This window comes from Anser anser, assembly GCF_964211835.1.
Source record: "Anser anser genome assembly, chromosome: 13".
Lineage (NCBI taxonomy): Eukaryota > Metazoa > Chordata > Aves > Anseriformes > Anatidae > Anser > Anser anser.
The window spans coordinates 18,635,992-18,644,738 of NC_139734.1; the positions used below are offsets into that span (position 1 = coordinate 18,635,992).

The 8,747-nt window shown below is 34.9% G+C and overlaps 1 protein-coding gene across 10 annotated transcripts in view; it reads right to left on the reverse strand.

Moving 5' to 3' along the window:
• Positions 1-8,747, reverse strand: part of PCDH11X (protocadherin 11 X-linked) — a 490,740-nt gene that overhangs the window by 98,946 nt on the left and 383,047 nt on the right. The gene's annotated exons all lie outside the window — the stretch shown is intronic.

The following is an 8,747-nucleotide window of genomic DNA, read 5'->3' on the forward strand; positions in this document are numbered from 1 at the left end:
AGAGGATAGTCTTAAATAAATGTTTAATACATTAAAAAGTACCAAAAAATTAAAAAATATAAATACTTAATAGTATTTGGTTGTCACCATTTAAGAGTAATAGAAAGTAATAAGATAATTTAGAATAAAAGATAATTAAAAATTTGACCTCCTTAAACATGAAAACAGTCAAGTTGCAAAGAATCATGTTAGTCGTCTTCTGTGAAATCCAAATAAAAGCTTTGTGATTGGAAGTTGTAATAACAGAGGCCAATTTTATCTTTCTAAGCAATCATGTGAATCAATATCTTGCACATATACATTTTACTCATTAAATACATGTTTAGAGCTCTATTTCCACTATAAGACAATTGCTTATTTCAGTGAATAAGAAGTGAACCAACACTGCTGATTAAGAAGTGGCAGGAAAGCTGCAGTGAATCATAAGTCAATGTAGCTCTTTTGTCAACGTCTTAAGAAAAGCCTAGTTTGTGGCCAGCTACTTAGTTCCTCTATGATTTTGTTTTGGAGGAATTCTCTCCTGGTTTGTTGATGGGTTTTACAATATATAAGATATGCAAGGCAGAAGTTGTGTACAATTACCGTAAAACTGGGTCAAAAGATAACTCTTTTATAAAAAAATAAAAAATAAAAAAAAACGACACAAATGCACAACGCATTACCCAGGGCAAGTGAAAATAAATATGAAGTGCCATACCTTGCATTAAATAAACTAAGCTGGTTAGAGCAGCAACACTCCGGAATTATTTATTAGGTAAAGATTATTGCTTGGTTGCATAAAGAATGCACTGTAAGCATTGTGGAGTTTTTCAGAAAGAAGAAAACAGAATTGCACTCCCCTAACAATGTACTAAAAATTGCAATAAAGAATGTGGCCTGGACATACTGGCCAGGAACTGAAAAAGGCTCAATTCAAGATTATTGAGAGATTCATGGATATTTATATTAAAAGATGACTCCAAGGCATGAGTAAATAAGGAAATGTAAGTACATTTCTACCATACCACCTGTAAGCAGATGGGAGAGAATTCATTATCAAACAGAGTTGAGTGTAAAATGGATTTTTGTTCCTGTAAAGGAACATCACACAAATTACCAGGGAAACACATGAAGATTTCTAGGGTAACAAGTGAAGTTAAAACAGTGCACTGTTTGGATAAAATTAGGCTGTCTCAGAGTTTACAGTGGTATTTTTGCAATGTTTATGAGCTACCAGATGAAGAATGTTGGTGAGTCCTTTTGCCTCCAGTGTCTTCTTAGCCCCTATGGTTCATTGCACCTTGAGTTTATCTCCCTTGGGAACTTATTATGCAGTAAATAAGGCTGCAAATTTATAGGGCACTCTGCACTTATTCCACTTACAGACGCTGTTAATGTGCCATAAGAATCCCCTGTAAGAGTTCACTCTCCCTTTTGAAACCAAGTAACAGTAAATACAGACAATCTGCATGGGGAATTAGTACAGATCACTAAATGTGACGTAGCTTTCTATCTAAATTTACTTCTTTCAAATACAAGGTTATCTATGTAGAAAGAACCGTAGACTTCCATGATATGTGCTGGAGCACTTGCCGTATGTAGATACACTATGCTCAGATTTCCTAGCCCCAGGAGCCGCCATTAACTAGTGCCACATGTAGTATGATTAGATGTCATTGTACTGTAGGCATCAGAATTGTCCCTCCTTATTAAAGAACCAAAACAAATATAAATCAAAACAGAAGTAAATATAAGTATAGATAACATGAACAATTGCAAAATAGAAAAATATTTAAACATAAGTATAGAAAACATGAACTATTGCAAAATAGAAAAGTATTGCCCTCAGAGCTGTGTTTTGTGCTTCCATGTCTTAGAAAACAATGTGTACCCACTACAGTGCCACGTCCAGTAACGTTACCTTTGATTTGTTCCTACAATTAATGATAACAATGCTAAAACTACAGAAGTTTTAAGAGCTCAGGCATGAAATGGGAACTTAGTTGTGATTCCTGTCCCCACTAAAGTTTCTGCTTTCCACTGGTGCTGGAAGCTACAGCAGTAGGTTTTCTTTCTTTTCTGAAGCAAGTTGAACACTTGCAAATGTTACAACTCAGCAGACTTTCATGTCTTATCCAAAAGCAAAGCCTTAAGATAGAAATTGCAGGAAGATATTTGTTAGGCAAAAATTCATAGGTACTTAGCACTGCACAGAAAAGACAATTTCACTTAGAGTTCCTATGAGAACTTCAGCTGGGATGGTATCTTACAGACCATAACATAGCCTTAATAAGCCCTTGAATCTTGCATTCCTTGCTCTGCCTCAATTCATTTCATTTATTAAAGTATCAGCTTGCAAATGCATTATGGAAAAATGAACACAAAGCAGCAGCAAGTTTCAAGTATTTATTCCTGCAGAGAAAACAAACAAAGAAACAAAGAAACAAAGAAAACAAACAAACAAAAATAGAAAATATAAGAAGTTTCAAATGAATAAGTGGAAAATATCCAAAAAAGTCATCTCCAAAGTTCAACATTAATGCTTAGAAGAGCCTCATTATTCTTTCTAGAACTCCCTACATTAAATTTGAATGCATGTGAATGGTAGTACCAAGAGGGCATTGTTCTTTATTATCTGTCACAAGTGACCACGTTGTGAAATCAGAGCCAGAAGTTAAATTTTTTCATCAATTGTGTGGAAAAGCAAAATTTTCCAGGCTGTTAATGTTAATGATTCAAGTTTATAGAGAAAAACAGGAAGGTGCAGAAATATTTAAAACAAAGCAGTACCATGTTAGCACTCCTTAATCTACATGACTTTATGATTTTAATAGTGATAACTGACCTTAAAGTTTTTTTTTTTTTCAAATATTTCAATATGGTCTATCGGTTTGAAAGTAGAACCGATAGCCTTTCTGCACTGTGAGATCAATATACACATATACAAATTATTTGAGGATAATTCAGCTCATCATATTATTTGTGGCATTTCTGAAAGCAGGATGTGAAAATACTCAGCTGAAGGCTTTCCAATAAAATTTGAAAGGAGTTATGAGAATTGGATGCATCTTTCCTTTTATAATATACGCTACATCACTTCTCCAAAGCTATTGCCATTCTCAAATGAATATTTCTGATTATTTGTAACAGAGTAAGGATCAAGGAGCATTACAAACTGGACATAGGCAGGACAGAGCTGCATCCCAAGATACAATGCTAGTAGGCAAAATCTGAGATTTCTTTCATTCTATTGTTAGTGACCTCAGTCCTGACCTGTCTGTAAATGTGAGAGGCAAATACGTCTGCTTCCAGCACAGTCCAAGGCCTTTGACAACCATATACCAGGTAGTCATACGCGACTGAATATGTCTATCTACTTGCTGAGCATGGTTTATACTGCAATCCATAAACCTGTCTTCTGACATCTTCTGAGAATATTCTTTTTCTCCCCCATCCTCAGAACTGATGGAATTTATCTTTGTTACTTTATGTTAAGTATGCCTGTTACTCATCAACTATATTTCAAAATTGGTTAAAACATGCAAAATGAATTCTGTGAATCAATTCCAGCAGTAGTTGTTTAACAACATACACAATCTGCAGCTAACTCCATAGTAATCGGATAAGTACAGTAGTTGTATGTTTCTCAATATGATGTGGTATCTTTATGTATCTGCAAGACATTGTTACCTCAGGACCAATTGCAAAACAGAATTAAATAGATTGTTTTGATTTTGAAAAGAACTAAGCCACAACAAAATGGGAAAAAAAAAAGATAAGGAAAGTGTGCACATGTACATTTCCTGTGACTTCTGGTTTGCAACTGATCATTTACAACTTCAGTAGGTACACAGTAAAAGAGAGTAAGATAGGATACATTATTTAAAAAAAATAGTATAAAGCTACTGGAATTTGGAATAGCTAAAAGTAAAACAGGCGGTTGCAGATCATTTTATAAGAAGTATTTTTTGGAGTATTTTGTACAATACTAGAGTGATTTACAATTAGCAAATACTGATTACTTTCACTATGTCAGTTCAAGATAAGCATAAGAAAAACATATTTTTTTTTTTATCAGTACCACTGGGATTGTAATTTTTAAAAAAGCATTTGAGATTTTCAAATAAATTCATTTTAAATCAATATATTTTCATTCACTTCCAGTGGCACTGAAGTTTTCACTCTGTGCTACTGGAGTTGTGTTTAAAAGTACAGTAAATATACTGAAGGTATATTAATCACCAAAAGTAGACATTGTTTTCAAAGTATCTAACAAATTTTGAAGAAGTTTTATGATACAGTATGAATCATGGAAAGTAGTTTAGTGATCTCTAATTAATACAAATATCAACAGATATTTTTTATTCTCTGTTTTAGATAACATTCCCACTTCCTTTTCCTTAAAGACTTGACAAATTACAACAGTATACTTAATAAAAGAAATCGTGAAGAGATGACAGATGTTAAGGGTACGTATGTAATACAACAGTATAGTTCATATATGTATGTGTACTATAAGTTCTGTCTGAAAGAAATTCCAATCCAGGGTGGAAACAAAGTAAGACAAAAGCACTAAGATGATATCATACTCTTTAAAAGTGTGTTTGGTGGGAGAAAGCATAATCATTTCTTCCAATTCATGTGGTCAGCAACGCCATATTCTACTACTAAATGGATTAATGCAAATCTACAAATATAATCAAAACTGTAAAACAAATGTAAAGGCTGTTTTCTTATATAGTCCTGTTCCTTTCTACCCATGATAGCCTCTGTAAATCCCAATGTTCTCCACCTGCAATTCTTTTGCTGCAGTGACAGTATTTGGATAAAAAAAAAAAGACAAACAAACAAAAAAAAGAATTAAATTCAGCTACTTCCTCCCATTCTCAAACACTTTTAAGATGAGCAAAATCTCTATTGGCAAAACGGTTAAGTCAGTACTTTGAAGATAAAGATAGTTTTATCTAAATCATTATAAAAAATAGTTTTCTTTGTAGAGATACACAACCGTCAGACGTCATACTGAGCCTTCTGTATTCCAGACAATATAGTTTTAAAATTATAAGCTGTGAAATCAGTCAGAACATGTTCCAAAACCACTGAGTACTCAAAACAAAAGACTGAAATTAGCTCTACAATGAAAAGGTGAATAAAAATTACTCTGTAATGGCAGACTTGTTAAATACTTGATGGGCACCTCTAAAATAACCCACAGGACACTCCAGGTGACTGCAAAATCATATAGTGCTGCATTTGCCCCTTGAGTCCACACTGTGACATAGATTATATATTTAGAATTTCTGTAGTCCCTTATCATATATAACAATTCAAAAGACTGGGATCTGCAGCAGTCCCAACATCTTCCTGCCAGTCTTGACACTGGCTAAAGACTTCTAAATATTGTGATTAAAAGTCTCGGCAAAAGTTGGAACTGGCACAAAAATGAAGAGTGATTGTTCATCACATACAAAACGCTATCTATCCTATTTAATTTTGGTATCTCTAGAGCTGGGAAAGTTCACCTGTACTTGTACCTTCAGATGGGAAATCAGGTCTTGTTGAGCTTTTGGTTTTAAATTATTTGGCTATTTCAAAATTAGTAAATTCTCATATTATATATATAAAAATCATAATTAGTGCTGCAAGCATAGCACACAAGACAAAGATGAGATTCAGATCATGGGAGTCTTTAGAGATTTATCACAATTATGAGATATTGTGCGTTATGAAGTATTAGGAGCTAAATCCATAAAATACATGGGTTTTGCCCTGAGCATTTTTAATGGGTTAAAAGACATTTCGCAGAAAAAAGCAATTAGTGAGCATGTTTGGAAATTGGTAATACCATCTTGATATGGAGTTGAAGATGCCAGAGGGTTCAATTTTAATCTTTTTGATGTTCTGAAGTTTAGTTAACGATAAATCTCTTTCTGTGGGAGTTCTGCATCTATGTATATCGGGCAGCAAAAGTATGTCTGTGTCCTTATCAAATACCTCCCTCCCCCAACATCTTTCTAAGTGTCATGGATAGTTACTAAGATGAGGAAATATCATTTAAAAATATTAGTGATAAATAAGTCAGAAAAGTTATGTTCACAACTGCAAATAGGTCAACAGATAAAAGTACATTTTGCATATCGAACCTTTCTGAGATGCTCTTCAAGATGTGAGGTCTTGGGTAGCACTCCAGTAATGTCAGCTAAAATCCCACCAAAATCTGGGGGATCTTCAGATTATAATATCTCAATGCTATTCATAGAATCATAGAATCACAGAATGGTTAGGGTTCGACCACCCCCATATTAAAGAATTTCTTCCTAATATCTTATCTAAATCTCCCATCCTTTAGTTTAAAGCTGTTACCCCTTGTCCTATCACTGCAACTCCTGACAGAGTCCCTCCCCAGCTTTCCTGGAGTCCCCCTTTAGGTACTGGACAGACTCTACAAGACCTCCCCAGAGCCTTCTCTTCTCCAGGTTCAACAAGACCAGTGCTCTCAGCCTGTCTTTGTAGGAGAGGTGCTCCAGCCTCTGCGCATCCTGGAGGTCTTCTCTGGACCCGCTCCAACAGGTCTCGTGCGGGGGGCCCAGAGCTGAGCGCAGCACTGCAGGTGGGGGCTCACAAGAGCAGAGCCGGGGGGAGAGTCACCTCCCTTGCCCTGCTTGCCACACTGCTTTGGATGCAGCCCAGGATACTGTTTGCAATAACTCATTGTTATTGCAATAACTTGCACAATTGCATTATTATTGCAATAACTCATTAGCTTTCCACGTGAAAATTAAGATTTTAACCTTTTACTGTAAAAGGAGGTGAAAGAAAAAACAAATCCTCTCTCACACAAGAAAGTCATTATTTCTCATATTTTCCTTTTTTTTCAGACATCATCTCATTATTTGGATCATAGTTTTTGAAAGCCCAGCTGCTCTTTTAAAAAGTAAGTTTACAATTCAGCTCAATATTTTTACTGAATCTCCCTTATATCAAATAATAAGAAAGCAGAAATATAAAGTTGTAATATACAAGAAGAGTAAATTCACAACTCCAGTTGCCCTCGTTTATGACCTATCTTAACTTGCATTATAATCTCTCTTTTTCAAAAGCCCCAAACAAATGATTACCATTTAGTAACTACAGGAACATGCAAACAACCATGCTAGTGCAGGCCAAAGTTTCACCTAGCCCAGTATGGTGCGTCTAGTTTTGTTGGTAAGCATGTGCCCAAGGAAGGACAAAACTCTTCTTCTACCCTCACAGTCATCAACTGTATTCTGCAGACTCCTGAACCTCAGGTGGTTTGTTTAATAATCCCCCATGGATCTTTCTTCCAAGGATGTATCTAGTTTCCCCTAGAATATTTTGCTAGTTTCCTTAGAACTTCTTGCTTCCTTTGATAAGGAATTTCACAGACATAGTACCCACTCTGCATGATCAAACATCTTCCTCTATAGCAAAGAAATGGCCAGCTTAATTGCCTGGCACAAACTGTATGAAAAACGATCTCTAAAGTAAGAAGAGGCATAAGTCAGAAGGTCCAGTGCATACCAAACATTCATGGTGAATTCTGTGCTGAGGTCCAGATAGGGACCAGATCATAGAGAAAGCAAAAACTATAAATACTTGTACATAAACATATCTTTAAGCTACTGAGGGGAAGTTCTGGAACAAAGCATGGCAATTTTGTATTCAAACTTTGATTATGGTATGTTAGGCCTATTCCCGTAGCCCTTCTGGATTACAGAAAGCAGTTTATACAAGAAAGCAGGAAATATTTGTGAAGAGCGTGTGTCTGAAGACCTAAGGCTGAGAAAAATAATTTGAAAAGAGAAGATTTTGTTATCATCAATGAAAATGTCAATGCCAGTCTCAACAGAGCTTTTAAAATAGTCACTTTCCCTCCAGAATTTGACAGTTTGCATAACAAAAGGAAGTAACATTTAAACAACCACACAAATTAATAGAGAAAAAGACAATTTCATACTTCATGATGTTGTTCCAGACTCAAGAAATCATGAGGAACAGCTTCTTTGTAAAAAGGCTAGTGCTTGTAGTGATTATGTCCTCTATTACTGCTATATGAATCTTTGAATATTAAATGATTTTTGTCTATCAGGACATTCCTTGCAAACAAATTATTAAATGAGTTACGACTGCAAGTGAATTAGGAAATGACATACAGGACCTTGCTTCTGCATGGATTATATGGGTATATCTACCAATGCCTTTTCACAGTACCGTCTTTAGTTTAATGTTCAGATATACAAATATAATTTACTGAGCTATCATTTTTTGGTAAACTGCACTTTGCAGACAGTGCAGAGAGATTTGATGTCTCTCAAGGTAGATAATGGCATGAATAATTCATTAGGCTTACTGGAGTTAATGTTGTTGTACTCAAGGTTAAGTATTCCCCCATCTCCATATAAGGAATTACTTGATTGTTTACCTTAAAAATGAACTTTCTTTAAAAAGCCATAGTATAAATAATAGCATATGTCTAGCTGCCATAATTTGTAAACTAATCCATCAAAGGTATCAGCAAATAACTATATACTGAATAAGCTTACTTCTTTCCCCAGGTACTTTACAACTCTTCATAACAAACACAACCATTTAATGAAAATACTGTTGCTCTGAGACATTTTTTACTCCTTACTTAACTCTACTAATGATATGAGTGATTTTATTTATTGAGGACAATAATATAAAAGCAAAATTGAGGGGCTATGTCTAGATTGGTCATGAGATTATGTACAATTAACAAAGCTAAC